This window comes from Oryzias latipes, chromosome 17 (genome assembly GCF_053564925.1).
Source record: "Oryzias latipes strain Hd-rR chromosome 17, Olatipes_Hd-rR_3.1".
Lineage (NCBI taxonomy): Eukaryota > Metazoa > Chordata > Actinopteri > Beloniformes > Adrianichthyidae > Oryzias > Oryzias latipes.
Genome location: NC_136253.1, coordinates 24,069,944 through 24,086,073, shown reverse-complemented (window position 1 = coordinate 24,086,073; position 16,130 = coordinate 24,069,944). Strand labels below are relative to the sequence as shown.

The 16,130-nt window shown below is 40.2% G+C and overlaps 1 protein-coding gene across 6 annotated transcripts in view; it reads left to right on the top strand.

Annotated features, from left to right (window-relative positions):
* astn1 (astrotactin 1) overlaps window positions 1–16,130 on the top strand; it is a 339,165-nt gene that overhangs the window by 274,681 nt on the left and 48,354 nt on the right. The gene's annotated exons all lie outside the window — the stretch shown is intronic.

The window sequence follows — 16,130 nt, the reverse complement described above, 5'->3', positions numbered from 1 at the left end:
CATCCCTGCCAACAGAGTTATATAACCGTCTGGAACATGGCACCTTGTTAGGGTAGTGTGCTTGTGTAATCTGAAAATGCTACATGTTGGTTCAGTCCAGGGGGAAAAGAGCTGCAAGTGCTAACAAACATAAAATACATTTTTTTTTGTTTTTTTCCATTGCAGTTCAAACAGAAATGAAGAATAAAAAAATATATAGACTTGCAGGTGTTAAACTTCTGATGTACTTCTATTATCGAGTAAAAGGCCTTTGAGGAACAGCTTATGTTTCTCTTTAGTCACTTTTTCAACTTTTTTTCAATCTTTTTTCACTTTTTAGAGTTTTTCTAAGTTGTTAATCTTTTATTTTACAGTTCTTATTAAGAGTATTTTTTTCCTTTTATTTATATATTTAGAATGAAAATTCAAAATGTATTACTATAAGTACAAATTTGGATGGAGAAATAATTGGCCAAAACGGTCCCTACTTTTGTTGTTGAAGAACTTTCAGAGGGATTTTGAATTCTTTGTATTCTAAAAAAAAAACTAAAATAACAAGCAAATGGGATGACGAGCAAATCCCAGGCACACATAACTTCAAAGCAAAGGAGCTTTAAGTGAAGCAGCACTCAAAAACTCACTTTTTTAGTTTGTCAGCAGCTCTATTATTACCCTGCGAGCTAGGCAGCTGGATTTTCACAAGTGTTGCAAGATCTGAAGACGTCCAGCTGGCTACAATCTGCGCCATGCATTTATGATAATGAACATTAATTAATACAAATTACAGTCTTTGGCTGCCAGCTACTTGCTTTAGGTATGATGATAAAAACAGACGGAACAATGTCATCTTCCCATTTTAAAAGTAAAGAGGCTGCTTGCATTAGAAAATGAACGTTGCAAAAGAAATTAAAGAAAAATCTGTGTGGGGGGGGAGACAATCGCACCATTTTATCTGAAATAAGCTTTGTTGTAGTGTTGTAAAAGTGTGTTTATTGATGAAGCAATGAGTCTTTTTACAGAGAAGTTGTACATTTTCTAGCATAATTAATTTGCACGTATTGCTTTCTTTTAGTATAAATATGTTGCCATTCTATATGAAAATTGAAGGAGAGAATTTGCTAACAAAAATAAATCATGAAGGTCATGAACTTTACCCAGATTTTTCTATAAAGAGGTTTAGTGCATGTTTTCTGTGTCTTATCATAAACATCTGGAGCTCTTCTGTAAGTAACCCCAGCGAAGAGTTTTCTGCCTAATGAAAAACTGTGGTAACACTTTTATTTTAATGTAAAGTACTTACAGGTAATTACGTGGTACTTTTGTTGCAATTAAAAAGTACTTTCTGTGTGACTACACTCTTTACAAATACCTATGTAAAAGGAACATTTACGTAAATTTACTACGTACTAAACTCTGGGCTCTTGTTAGTTTCTGTTTACTTACTATCTTGTCACACCAAGGAAATATCATGAAACATACAAAAATTAACAAGTGAATTTGATTTATTTGATTTGATTTGATTGTACGCAATATAACACAACCACACAGAGATATCTAACTCAATACATAAATAAGAAAAACCATTGCAAAGGACAACGTAAATGTACGAAATAAATGATTTTGTCCAATAATCATATATAGAGATTTTTGCATTTATGCATGAACTACATTTATTGTGTGAAAAGGAGTGGGAAGAAACACACTTATTTAACCCTTGTGCTATCCTAGGCACTTTAACGTTGGGTGTTGGGTCATCTAGACCCACTAGGCAGTGCTCTGAACCTTTTTCTTCAATGATTTGTGATCTTCACTGGTGTCCATGGATTACATGAAATCTTTCCACCTTTATCCACCTTTGTCATGGTAGAAATAACACGTCAATGTAAAAGTGGGGTCATCTAAGACAGCACAAGGGATAATTCCACCCCTACAATTCAAGGTACTTTATTTGTTCTTACCCTGTCCTAACATGTGGTAAGTACCACAAGAGACGCATTAACTCAAAACTTAAGTACCCAGTGGGTACAACATAGTTTGCCTGTTAGTACTGCATAAATATCTAGTAGGTACCACGTAAGTATGATCCAAATAGTACCACCTATATGCACAGCAAGTACCTTGTTAGTAACCAGTAGGAACAACAAAAGTACCATTTAATTACAACTTAAATACCCTGTAAGTACCATGTAGTTACCACTTGTACCACTGCACTGTAAAAGAAAGCACCACCAAAACTTTTTTTTTTGCCAGTGAGATGAATCAGGCTTATGGGTTTCAAAGCAGCAGCGCTCCGCTAATGTGAAGCTGGCTTTTTCCACTCGTGCTTCAGATTATTGCTCAACCACCAGCAGTTACACCTTTTTAGTTGTCTTCCTCCTGGATCTCAGAGTCATTAAAGCCCACCAGGTATTCTTTCACACAGAGATGCAACAGAAACAGACAAGAGAGCAAGCAGCTAACAGGCTTTTTGCTACACTACATTACACTAGTCGTCTTTGGTAGCGGGCGAGCACATTGCTCTGAATTATACCTCCCTATGATTCAGAAATCTGTGAGAAAAATGAGCAAATGCTGTGATGTTTGATGGGGAATCATGCAGGAGGAAACTTAATAAATGGCTGTTGGCTCTTAACGTCTCTGTAAACCCTCAATGGGTTTGGGCTGAACAACAAATAGAGCAGATGAGGAGAGAATGCAGAAGACAAAAGCTACAGGACATAGTCAGAATGCAGGAAAGACAGAGAAAAAAAAATTCTCCTGCAGAAGTGAAGCTGCGCGTTGAGGACGCACCCACGGCGTGGATCTGATTATAGCACACATTTAACAATTGATGCTGCTCACAATATCAAATATTTATGTTACAATTGCATGGACAACAGCAGAGTGTAGCCTCACAGTTTCACTTAACACTGTTTGTGCAGACATTCGGCATAGAAGTTTGTCTAACTTTTGCAGCAGTGATAGACATTAAAGAGAACATTGATTAAAAAAAGCTCCACATCTTACGCGATTTATGTCAGAGGTAAAGGGAGTGTTATGGACATACCTCTATTCTCACTCAAAGAGGAGCTAAAAATCTAGATAATGCCATTCAGAGGAATCACACTGTAAAGGCCCGTACACACCGGGACGAATATTCACCAGGCGTTATTCGCCAGCGTTTTTCGCCACGTTTTTTGTGTTCAAACCCAGGCGATTTTCGCTGACGATGAGCCGAGCGAACATGCAATTTCCTTCCCTGACATTAGATGGCGCATAATGTAAACAGAAATACTCCTGTACACAAGGTGGCGCTGCGCTTCTTAAAGTCGCTTTTCACTCAGAAGAAGAGAGCAAGTATTTACGCGCTTGTCAGAATAATACGAAGAAAAAATGACTATTTCAAGCACCAGTAGCTCCAACTGGTGCTTGGTTCGGGGATATTTTAGAATGTCCGTCATTATTTCTTCGCGGCAGTGTAGACGCTACTCGGCGTCTATCTTCTTCGCTGGTATGTGTGCTCAGCAAGGCAGTTTTGTGTTTGAGCGCCCCCAAGTTGTGTTTTGCTGTAACTTCAGAAGCTCCAGACACGTGTGCAAACGCGCCATTCTCATTGGTTGAATAGATATAAAAAAAAAAAAACCCGAGGCGTTTTTTTTTTTTTGACGCTTTGACGCGTGGCGTTTTTTCGCGTCGGTGTGCACACTCTCATTGGTGCCCTTTGTTTAGTCACGAGGCGTTAAACGTCGGCGAAAATCGCCGGCGAAATTCGTCCCGGTGTGAACGGGCCTTAAGGTGTTATACAGTTCCGAGATGCATTTTAAACCATTTTCAAGGCTATTTACGTTTTTGCCAGAATTTCAAAATAAAATAAGCAAAAACGAGGATAAGTTGAAGTTTAATACAAACACAGCAACGTTACAAAAGAATCTCAGAAAGTTTGTTGCTCTCAATTTACACTCATGAGTTGCAACACCTTGTGTGGTAAACATGTTTTGTTTGATTTTTTTTTCCCAACTAAATTACTGTTTAGAATTTGGAAATGTGAGGTTTGCACCCGGTGAGCAGCAGTAGGGGTTGACACCAACTGGAGCTCACTGGCACATTTCTCCCCATTTTCGATGTTTCCAACCGCTTTCTTACCATTCCATCCCGGGCAGATCCAGCCACTGAATTTCCATTCTCAGAGTGGACTTGAGGCTCATTTCAAGGAAGTCTCAGTGTCAGAATGTGTGAAGAAGGAGGCAGAATAAGAGGCAGGCGGCTGAACACGCACAGAGAGTAGGCAGAGAAACAGACAGTGTCAATGGGCCCCTCAGCTCCCATGAAGCCAATGTCACTAATGGGCTTGTCAGGCTGCGGTCAGCAGCCCTAATCAGCACTTGGACAAACAGCTCTTGCTAATGCTTCACTTTGTGCCACATATGCTGATTTGGACAAAGTTTCTATCCAGAAAAAGTCTCAGAAGCTGGTTTGGATGACTTTTGTGTGAGTGTGAATAACTGATCATGTTGGCTCGTTGGATGAGCAGACTGATGGCTCTTGTTTGCCAAATCGCTCTGGAAAAGTGGCGAGGTCATTCACCACATGTTGTGGTGAATCACATGTTGTTAGTGGTTTAAAAAATGAGAAATCATTTTCATCCAAATAGCTTATAGTTGTTCATTTTTATGTGTCTTATTTTGTATTTATTTTTCTAATAAAAAAATAAACCCTCTTTATCCTTTGCTGAGGCCAATCCAACTACTGTTGGGTGAAGGGGGTACACCCTGAGCAGGTTGCCAGTCTGTTGCAGGGATCAGAGAAACATTCTTAAGTCAATGTCATTTACTGTAATGGCAAAAATCATAGCATTTCTTCATCTGGTCTGAATAAAAAGCTAACATCTAAAAGGGAATTACCCATTCATTCATACCCATCCCCAGAGCAATCTTTACAAATGCATTTGCAGCTTCTGATATCAGCTCTATATGAAGCTCTTTGACAATGGGCCTGATACGGAGCGGAGCAGTCAAATTTATACAGTTTAGATGGGGATGGGGAATGAATTGAGGTGCCGCTTTTGCACTCGCCCGATGACCTTCGCCGATTCACTTGATTTCACCACATCCAGAGTGTCGATTGGAGACCTACTGCAACTGTCAGATGCTACTGAGTAGACGGAGGGTCAACTTTTAAGACTTCTGACTTTAAAGCTTTTATTAAAATACAGATAAACTCTTTTTTCTTCTTTTTTTTTGGACTCTAGAACAGTTTTAGCCGATTGAAAGATCCTAAAAGCTTGCCAAGCTGTGTGGTGATTACCCATGGCATCAATTTTCCACCTACTGAAGCCATAGTCACAACTGTCCTTACAGGTGGATACACACTGTCTGCAGGTGAAAAATGGGCAAACCTGTGCAGATGGCCCACACAAAATGTTAAGATCACTTGGTGAGCCCATTGAGCGAAAATGTTGATGCACATTTATTGCTAAAGTTATCCTGCAAGCGACAGCTCGGAGCGAACACTTACACAACATGTACAGGTAAGTTAGTGCTATTCAAGTGATAAGTGCATGCTCCTTGCGGGTGTGGCTTTTGCGCAACGTCATTTTTTACTTTTTTTGAAGAGAGACTTAGTCATCAATGAGATAAGATACAAGAGACATATGGTTTCATAACAAACATTCAGGTATGTCTCTTTTTCTGCCTAAATGAGACGCCTTCACAAATAAAGAGAGGCTTACTTTAAGAGTTGCGTCTGTTCACACGGCTCTGCATCGAGCTGAGAGGAGCACTTTGTATATCTGGCCTGCAGCAAACACACTGGACCTCCCGTTGGTGTGCAACACATCAGTCAGCAGCGTCCACACATAAAGCCTCTGCCAACTGCACTGCATCTTTTGAGCAACCCTGAGGGAACCTATTGAAGATGCTCTACAGCTATAAAGGCGAATGTAAGACTGCAGCATTTTGGAAGGAAGAATCCTTTTCCCCTGTGTGAACACTTCTCTCCTATATCTTTTCATTCAAAATCATATTAAATATATCTATTTTCCACTCATTCCTGAAATAATTTTTCTTTTTTCTCACCTACAATCTGCCAAACAATCTTTGTGTTTGCTTGGTTGGTACTGTTTTTTGCACTTCACCAAGAAAAGTAACACATTTAGCTCGAGTTTAAAAGGATTAATTGTAAGTTGGAAATATAATATATATTGAAAGGTTGATGTATTTTGGTGGGGAAAAAAAAAATTCAGTTTATAAATGGTGCCTAAATTTCTGCCTGAATTTCAGTTGATCACATTGTTTGAGAGTTTAGGGAAAATCCGGTGATTGCCTTTGTGTCAGAACTTAAATTTGGTTTCGTTTTTCTGTGGCTGATTGTTGTGTTGAGCTGCCTGATTGTGCCAGCTGGATCTAAAGTCAACTTTTAGTGTTGTTGGACTATCAGACCATCCAAATGCTCTCCAACAGCTCAAACACATACCTGAGAGTCAAACTGATATTCAGAAAATATGCCCAACAGCCCTGCTCTTACGCTTTCTTCCTTTTGTTCAAAGGACTGTACCCCCCCGACACCTCTTTCTCATGATTTCTTAGCAGAGACAATAATTCTTCATCGTACCTTAGCCATGGAAACGTACACACTTTGTTGTCCCCCTCAGCTTTAGCTGCATAGCCCTGCCCCTTTGCTGTGTAATATCCATTGCAGGCAGCTCGTGGTAAGCCCGGGGAAAGTGTCTTTGCCTGCCCACACATTTCTGCACACAGCCTGAGCATAAAAACTTCACCGCACATCTGACAAGATGTGCCAGTCATCCAGATTTCTTCAAGCGCTCAGATGCTTTCCGTTTTGCAGGTTTTGCGGAGTTAAGCGTGTTGTTCGGCGGCTGACATGCAGCCTCCCCGCAGCATTGTTTGTGCATTTTTCTCTTTACTGTTTCCTCTAAGAAGTCATGGCTTCTCTTAATATTTACCACGAGCTGAGATCTGTCCAAAACTCCCTTTCTAATGTGGTTTTCCATTTCGCTGCTTTTTCATTTGCTAAGCCACTGCCTTCTCTAATTTCCCACATTTTCAGATCAGCGCGAGCTCATGATTACGTCCCATATCCATGTAATGTTCGTCTGGGCCAAGCACATTTGAAAGGTTAGGTATGATTTGCTCTACTTTAGTCTACCGAACAGTGGGGTATGTGGTTTGGTTTCCCCCTCCACAGCATGGTTTAGAGTAAATGGGTCACTAGCGTCATCTAGTGGGTGAAAGCAGAAATGGAAATGGAGTCATTTGTGTGCACATGCAGGAATAAAGACTTTTGGGATCGGAAAGGCAGTTTAAATAGTCTAAAGTCAGACTTCGGGGTACTTTGACAGCAAAGATTAATGATGACTAGATTAGACAGTGGGATATAATGAAGATCTGCAGGAGGCAGGAAATGAAGACTTTCCCTCCAAATATGCATTAACGCCAAACAACACAGTATGAATACACGCTCAAATATGAATTTTCTTATTATCTTTTTTATCCTTCTGTCCCATTCTTTTTCTGTTCTGCAAACATTTTCAGCAGACATGAAGGCATATTTTTGTAAACAGAAGGACGGAGCGGAGTCAGTCGGTGGCGTCTGAACAAGAGATACGTTTCACTGGAGACTGTGGGAGGAAGGGGCGCCTGGTTGGAGTGGTATTGCTGGATATGAATCTGAATCGCTCAGAGCTCCATCTGCGGTGTGCTGCAGAGAGGATGAGTCATTTGGCCTGATATAGCGTGGGTCAAAGAAACCCGAAAATCCCCCAGCTCCGTATCCACACAGTCGCAGAAACAGATCCAAACATTCGCTTGTTTGTGGTTTTGATTAGTTCCTGCGCGACTACTTGTCGAAACAAACATATCAGTGATTTTTTTTTTTTGGGGGGGGGGTATTTTTCTCAGACTTTTGGTCTGAATAAATATCTTTAAATAATGTATTCCGTCTTTGTCGCTGCATAGAAAGAGTAAACAAACTCTCACATTGTTATCAGACGACGGCACTGCCTCTGTGAACACGGTGTTTACTAAGCATAATAAAAAAAAAAAACAGCTTGTCTACTCAGAAGTACATTTTTTGCAAAGCTTTGCCTCTGCTAACAACGTTCTGTCCGCTCTGCTCAACCTTTCCTCTTCTTCAATCACCTTTGCACGACTCCTGAACTGTCTTTGGAAAAGCAGCACACAGCTACACACAGGATAGTGCACACACTTAGCCCTTGTGGTCAGAAACTGATCAAATTAGCAGCAGCTCTGCACAAATTGGATCCAAAATTATGTTTTGGAGAGACGGAGGCAGAGGGAGAAGATATGAAGGTCCTTTATCTCTATTTTGCCTTGTCATCACTGTCCTTTGAGACGCACATTTATCTGACACATACATTTTATGAGCTTTGAGCAGTTTTGCTGTTTACGCATGAATGTTGTTGTTTTTTTACATTTTAAAGCTGCCTTTCACACAGCAGTTTGATATAAAAACTGCTTAATTTGCTTTCTATCTTGTTTGCATTTAGTCTGCAATAACCACAATGAGATTGCTGGAAGCCAAACGCCTGGACAGCATCACCGGTGAAAGTCTCCCCTTTGCTTAGAACATAGAAGATAACTTTTCTGATGAAAACATGGATGTTTTTAATCTGACATCTCACAAAAAAACATCCTTTCTTCTCAGTTTTGCTTTGTCAGGAGAAAAAAAAAAGAAAAGAGGCATATTATGAAAATGTTTGCCAACACCGCCTGCAGGGTACAGCATAATATCATTTAAGTCGTAACATTAGATTTGTCATAGCTGACAGGTTTGTCCCACACAGGGTAGCTTTGTGAATTCCGCCCTCAGCACTGATGGTAAACATGCTGTCAGTGAGAGGAGTCAATGTGCTTGTTTAAGGCTTTTTGTTAGGCAGGTGTGCCTAACAAAGAAAAAAAAAAGAACATTTTTAGATTTATAAACGATAGTTCCCCAAAAGAATTGTATCCCTGAAGACGAGAAATTTTATTTGTGCAGATAAAGGTCAGAGCTTAGCTTTCTCTTATTAATTCATGTCATTGTCTTTGTATTTTTTGTGGCTATTAACAGTTTGCCAAATTTATTTCATTTACTCAGGTAATGCATCTATGAAATGCTCCACTTTCTATCGCACAAATTGCTGTTAATAAGTGAGTGTCAGCTTGTCGCCGAAGCTTTGGTTCTCTTGCTGCTCCTCTCTGTGCCCCAAAGTGACCTAAATTTTGACAAAAAGGTTTTCCCCCCAAAAAATATTGTGCTACTGTGGCGGGGTCCCGCCGAGAAAGGATGCAGAGGAGCCAAGGTGAGGAGGATCTGTTTTTATTAAAGACCCGGTGAGCACCACGCAGGGCCATGCAGCATGCAGCACTCTCTGTCACTCCCCTTCTCTCTAACCTGTGATGCTCCTTTTAAATGAGGAGCCCCTCCCATGGGGCGTGGCTCTTAATCCTCACCCAGGTGGCACCACAGGTAATAATTTTAAACATAAAATACATAAATGCACAAACAATAAAACACGGTGTGGCCCCCCCTCGTCATCTGACGGTGCCACACCGTCACACCATCCCCCTCCTCTGAGGGATTGACGATGTGCGGCAATCCCCTCCGCAGTCCGCCGCCGTGCATTCCCCACGCCGATCCGCCAGAAACACGTCCTTGCGTCGCGTCGGATGGTTGCATGGACTGCTGCTCCACGACGGCGACCCCTCCGATCTGCTCCTCGGTGCCGCTCCGGTCGGTCCCAGCCCCGGCAAAGGCCCTTCAAACGGCAACACGCCCCCGCTGGTCCCCTTCCGGATGGCACCTCCGCTGATCGGAGCCGCCGACAGCAGGTTACAGGCGAGATGATGCGCCTCTCCCGGAGCACTCCCCTGACGGCCCGGTAGACGTCGGTCCGCCCCTTGTCCCGCTCCGCGCAGGCCTCCAACGCCCGCATCCGCGGCAGTGGAACCAGGCGGTGTGCCGTCCCGCCTCCGGCTGTCCCCGCGCTCCGGCGGTCCGCCCCTGCTGCCCGCGAGGTCCTCCGCTCGTCATGGACGCCGATCTGGATGCCGTAGTTCTTTCCGGGCCCCTGGCCAGGCCTGACGCTCCGGCGAGGCGACCCGGATCCACCCCCTCTTCCTCAGAGGATGGACTGCTCTGAGGAGGCGCTGAGCTGCCGGGGAATCGTTGTCCCCACCACGCCGCTGCGTCCTCACCTTTTTGTGGCCCCTCTGCGATCCCACTTCTGACACCATATGTGGCGGGGTCCCGCCGAGAAAGGATGCAGAGGAGCCAAGGTGAGGAGGATCTGTTTTTATTAAAGACCCGGTGAGCACCACGCAGGGCCATGCAGCATGCAGCACTCTCTGTCACTCCCCTTCTCTCTAACCTGTGATGCTCCTTTTAAATGAGGAGCCCCTCCCATGGGGCGTGGCTCTTAATCCTCACCCAGGTGGCACCACAGGTAATAATTTTAAACATAAAATACATAAATGCACAAACAATAAAACACGGTGTGGCCCCCCCTCGTCATCTGACGGTGCCACACCGTCACAGCTACCTAAACAATAGTGCAAAATGCCAGCAGATGCACCTGGTATCCCTGAATACCAACCTTTCTGACTAAATGTTCAGCGATAGGGGACTTGGTTCACTTCCCGGCGTGTGGAAAGTTTCCCTTCTCATGGAAATGCAGCCATTTTTCATATGCATTCAAGTGGAGCACCAAGCATTTGGTAACAAGGCTCAAAGCGTTCTGACAAGAAAGTCAAGGGTGGGAACGTGTTTCATCTAAATTCAATGTTATTTATTCAATCAAATTCAATTTTGGAAAATTAATTGAACAGCAGGAATAATAATAATAAACTAGTCGAGTCACCTTTGCTTTCAGTACAAATAATATTTAGGACAGATGTCCTAAAATTCACATTACTACAACATTTCCATTTGTCCTTTTACTGCCAGTCTTGTTTTGACGATGTCCCCGTGTGTGTTTTTAACATAAGTATGTTTTGTTTTTGTGATGGATAATGCCGGACGAGGTGTGCACTATTAGAAATTAATGGATGATGCGTAAGCCTGAACCGTCTGACACAAAGTGGAGGGTGTTATGTCACTTATAAAATGGTCACTTATTAAAAAAAATAATAATAATTATGTATTATTACTGTAATTTTGTTATCTTTTAGGTTAAAATCGTTATTTACAAAAAACTGACAAATAGATACGTGATGCGGCACGTTGTCATGGCAACAGCTACAGAATCTGCACTGACTTTGCTCTGCAGCGTCAAAGTGGTATGTGCTGAGCATCATGAAAAGTTATGCAAAACATCATTTCAGAGCTTGTTTACAGCTTGTTTTTGTCCAGACGATGAGGCAGAAACATTACCGGAACTCCTTTTTAAGTGTCCATAATCATTTTTGATCCACAACCCGGCTGCCAATCAGAATCACGGACTGACCTGGACCATGGCCCTTTTACGTATATGGTACTTTTTTTTTTTTTTTACTAGTCTGTATCTTTGTGTTTTATGATATGTCATGTGTGTTTGGAGATTTGAAATATCACTTGTGGTCTACAAATTAAATGTATTTATTCTTGTCAATCAATCAAAAAATTCTGTAGTTTGAAAATCTTCAATTAAAGCTACTTAAAGTAAAAAAAAAAAAAACTTCAGCTTAAAAGCTGTATATATCTATATATATATATATATTTCCATATATATCTCAAGAAGAATTCTAATTATTTTATTTCAAAGAATCAAACAAAATCTAAAGAAGAAAAAAACAAATAAATATATATCTGTACATATAAATATCAAACTTAGGACAATCATGAATCAAATGGAATATGAGAAAAACAAATAATAAAGTAAAAGAAGATATAGAAATATACACGTATAAGTATATCCATATATAAATCTGATAAATGTATACATGCATGTATTAACATCTCCCTATACACCTCCACACACACATGTAAATTATGTCATTATAATCACTACAAAAATCATAACAGACACATTTGCACTTATAATATATTACATAACACATTGAATTTATTGATTATTAACTTTGTCAAATAGAGTTTAATTAATTGCTTGTAGGAGAAAGCAAGCGTATTTATAATCCCACCCTTATTATGTTTATGTTAATGTGTCATCTATAATAATATTGCTAAATCTTGTCCTACTATACTCAAACTTGAGTTATGACATGATTGTGTGTATTGACTAGTGAGTGTCTTGAGGCTGGACCAGTCGTCCGTTTGAATGTCCCTGAGTCGTCTCAGTTGACAGTGAACACTGCTGAGCCAAAGCCCAACTAAAGTGAACTCATTATTGCCAATTTTCTTTGCCCTAAAAGGCAGCCGCCTGGCCTAATATAACTGCCACATTTAATTTCCATCTGCCAAAAGGTGGCAAGTGAAGACGGAGTGATGAGAGCTGATTAGCAGGAAGTGAGCCAGCTTGAAAGGATAAATTAAAGTTTGGCTGATCAGGAATGCAAGGACACGGGATTCATCCTTGGCAGCCGCCGCCGCCACCGCCGCCACGTGGAAAACAATGAATTCAAAGTTTTGATGAGGCTCTCCAGGCAGGGGTTAGGGATATTTCTTCTGAATGCTGCCGTCTATCTTTTTTGTTATATTGCTCAGTGATCAATCTCTGCAGTCTGTTGCACTCAATACAAACAGAAACCTAATCCTTCTTTGTGTTGCCTTTGATTAGTCAGGTGATATCATTGCTAAAGTGGATCGCTCAATGCTGATACGGGTCAATTTATTTGAACATCTGCTGATTTTCTTTTAAGATGGAATTGAACTCACCAATCTGTTTGCAATTAGGTGTAACTTTCTGCCTTAAAAGGGTATTGTGCTTTTCTGTCTACCCCTTTACCTCTTCTGAGTCAGTATGTTACTTTCCAGGGATTCCTGTTTGTACCTTTTGTACAATAATTAATACAAGAATAAGAGAATAGAATGTTTCTTCTAAATTCATGTTCTTTTATTTTCAGGGTGTAACCACTTTAAATCCAACAACTCTTAAATATTCTTTACTGACAGCAAAAACAAGTTAGAGTCACATCTTATAATTGAGTATAGTGGACATGCTGGCACTCGCTGGCTGTAAAAGCACATAAAGAATTAATGGAGCAACATTATGAACACGGGTGGCATCTGTTCCTGGCCACCTGGCAAGGTTGACCCAACACTTTTTCTACCCTAGCTTTGTGTTCGGATCAACTCCTGAGGGAAATGCCATTCTCTTTTGTAGCTAACAAAGGTAGAGAGCAAAATGATCTGCCTGAATGTAAGTCTGCGGTTCTGAAACAAATTTTGATATACCAGTTGTTTAATCTGTGTTTTGTTTCTCAAAAAATAAAATTTTCTATTAGAGAGGGATTTATTTCAAAATCGTCTATCCTAGGCACTTTAACATTGGGAGTTGGGTCATCTAGACCCCACTAGACAGTGCGCTAAAGCTTTTTTCTCTAATGTTATGTGATCTTTACTGGTGTTTATGGATTACATGAAATCCTCTTCCCCTTTATCCACCTTTGTCATGGTAGGGATAACACGTCAATGGTCATCTTGACCCCATAGGATAGCATAAGGGTTAAGAAAGCTCCCATAGTCTCACCCATAAATCATGAGACTATCAAGATTCCATTTGTGACAGAAACAGAATTTTTGACAATACAGAGATATATTTTACAAACAAAACTGTCATTTTCTCACTGGACTGCTTTTATTTATTAATCTAGAAAAGAAAATGTAAAAACCACTGTAAAGGCATAAAATTGGAGCAACTTGGATGACTTATAATCGTGCATTTAGCTACATTCACATTTCCCTCGGCAAAGCACGTTATAGCGACCAGTTCCAATGAAAAGTCGACAAACGTGCGTGAATGTGCGTTTTCGGCAGCACAGAGAAAGATTAGGTTTCTGTTTGTATTGAGTGCAGAACTCTCACGTTCACGCGTTACTACGCAAGTTTCCACGACCAGTTTCTACGGCCAGTTTCTACGGCCAAGTTTATACAAACACAACACGTTGAGAGTTAGACAGAGTTGAACTTTGACCAGTCAGGGTCTCTGATTTGGTAGGGACGTATGGAAGGCATCCCTTTTAATTCACGGAAGTGCCACCTGTTTGAATACTGGAAATTAAGAAGATACAAATATTGGATGCGTTTAAGAATGCACGTTCAATAACCAGCGTCATATGCCCGGTAGCATTGCATGTATTGTCATTAGTCAAAGAAATAAGTCAATTTTTTGAAAAAGAAGTCTTATTTTTTAAATGTCCAAACAACTGCAAAACTCAAACTTTACTTACATTTTACATTCATGAAATTAATTGTTTACCCTTTGCTTTCATACCTATACATGTGGACCCTGAGTTTGTTTGAACAAATTTTGCTCCTTTTGTCCCATAGCTAAAGAAATGAGCTGTATTTCATCACAGTTACCTTACACAACAAGTCTATTCCCTAATTGGTGCTTGAGCTTTTAAATTGCTTGTGTTTGCTCGCATGCAGGCACAATCCCTGAAGGCTTAACTAGAAAATTCTGGCTTTCAATATAAAAAAACAAAAAAAAGAAAAATAACAATGTTCTGCCTTAAGCACGGCTCCCTATCCCACTGCAGTCTGGCTTCCATTACAAATGGATTCCCTACTTAGTCAGCAAGAAAAGAAGCATTTAATTAAGACTAACGATATAATCAAAGCTCATAAAAAATGCAATTTGTGTCAAAGAAATACTATATTTAATAACATTGGCTATTAAGCTTTAGTGCTATATGATATAGTATATATATATTAAGGTTTAGTACTATAGTACTAAATCAATAAAAAGAAATTACAGCATTCTTGCTTATGTGAGTTCTCTTGAACCTGTGTATATTATTTTTAAGGTAGATTTAATGTGAAATGTATTCTGTTGTGGCATGGAAAAGCCCAAATAAATATGAATTGAGTTTAAAAGGAGGTTCCTACTACTACATTTTCAACCTAAACTTCGTACTTTTTGTATAGCATTGTATTTCTCTGAACTCCTTGCAGGTTTGCAGCCAGACGTCAGGCGTAAAGATTTTAGCAGGATACAAATTTGATATGATTAGGCCTCCTAAACATACGCTAAGATCATTAGTGTTTTCAAGGGTGCCTCAACATTTTCTCAGAGCAAAAGTTTCATCAGTTTTGAGCAATGCTTGGTCTTATGTTTTCTTTTTTGTCATAATCCATTGTCTAGAGCAAAAAATAAAAAAGCGGATCAATAAAACCTATTAAAGCAACTGAAACATCAATGCAATGTAAAAGTTTTATTGTTTGGCACAAGCATAACGGAGCTTTCATCACAAAGGCTCAAATATTTACACTTTACAATTCGCTGCAGTAGCTGAAATGTCTCCAAGAGTAAGATATGGGAGTTTGATGGTATGCTGTGCTCCTGTGGAAGAATAATATTGCTTCTGCTCAGCTTTTTTTCATCCCCCACTATTCTCTTGTAATGAGAAAAGGGAAAGAAGAGAAAAATCTGCAGAAACAATGTTTTTCCTTACTTACACCATTTTAATCCTTTAGTTTAATGTCCCACTCTGATCACCTTTTACATTATTTTGACAGCAATCCTAGTGATCATAATTACGATTATGCCGTTTTTTAGCCTAAATCCAAAAACTTTTTCTGCAAAGAGGCAGACTTCATTCGAAGTTGTGGATGGGACTGTTGGTGCGGAGCAACCCCACCCCCTTTTCCGCCACCCATAGCTGAGTTATCTGTTTGCAGGCTTTCCTGCTAACTGACAGCCCCTCACACCCCAACCTAACATTACATATGCAACAAAATAGTGAGCAATATTGGAGTTATCCAGGCGTACGATGTTGACCCAGATGCCAGCTCAGACGAGGACAACAAAGATGCATAAATCTAGTTTTCTACCATTGGATGGGTCAGAATAAGCTTGTATTCTTCCCAGTGTATTTTCAGCTACAAATACAATCTATTTCAAACTGCATTTTTCCTCAACTCATGATTCACAATGATTTCTATAAAGAAAAGTACTCAAAAATGGTATTTTAGGATTGATTCTCTTTGTATATGTCCTCCATCATGGTAAAAATGCAACAAGAACATATTAAAAACGTGATTTTCACGATGCTTTT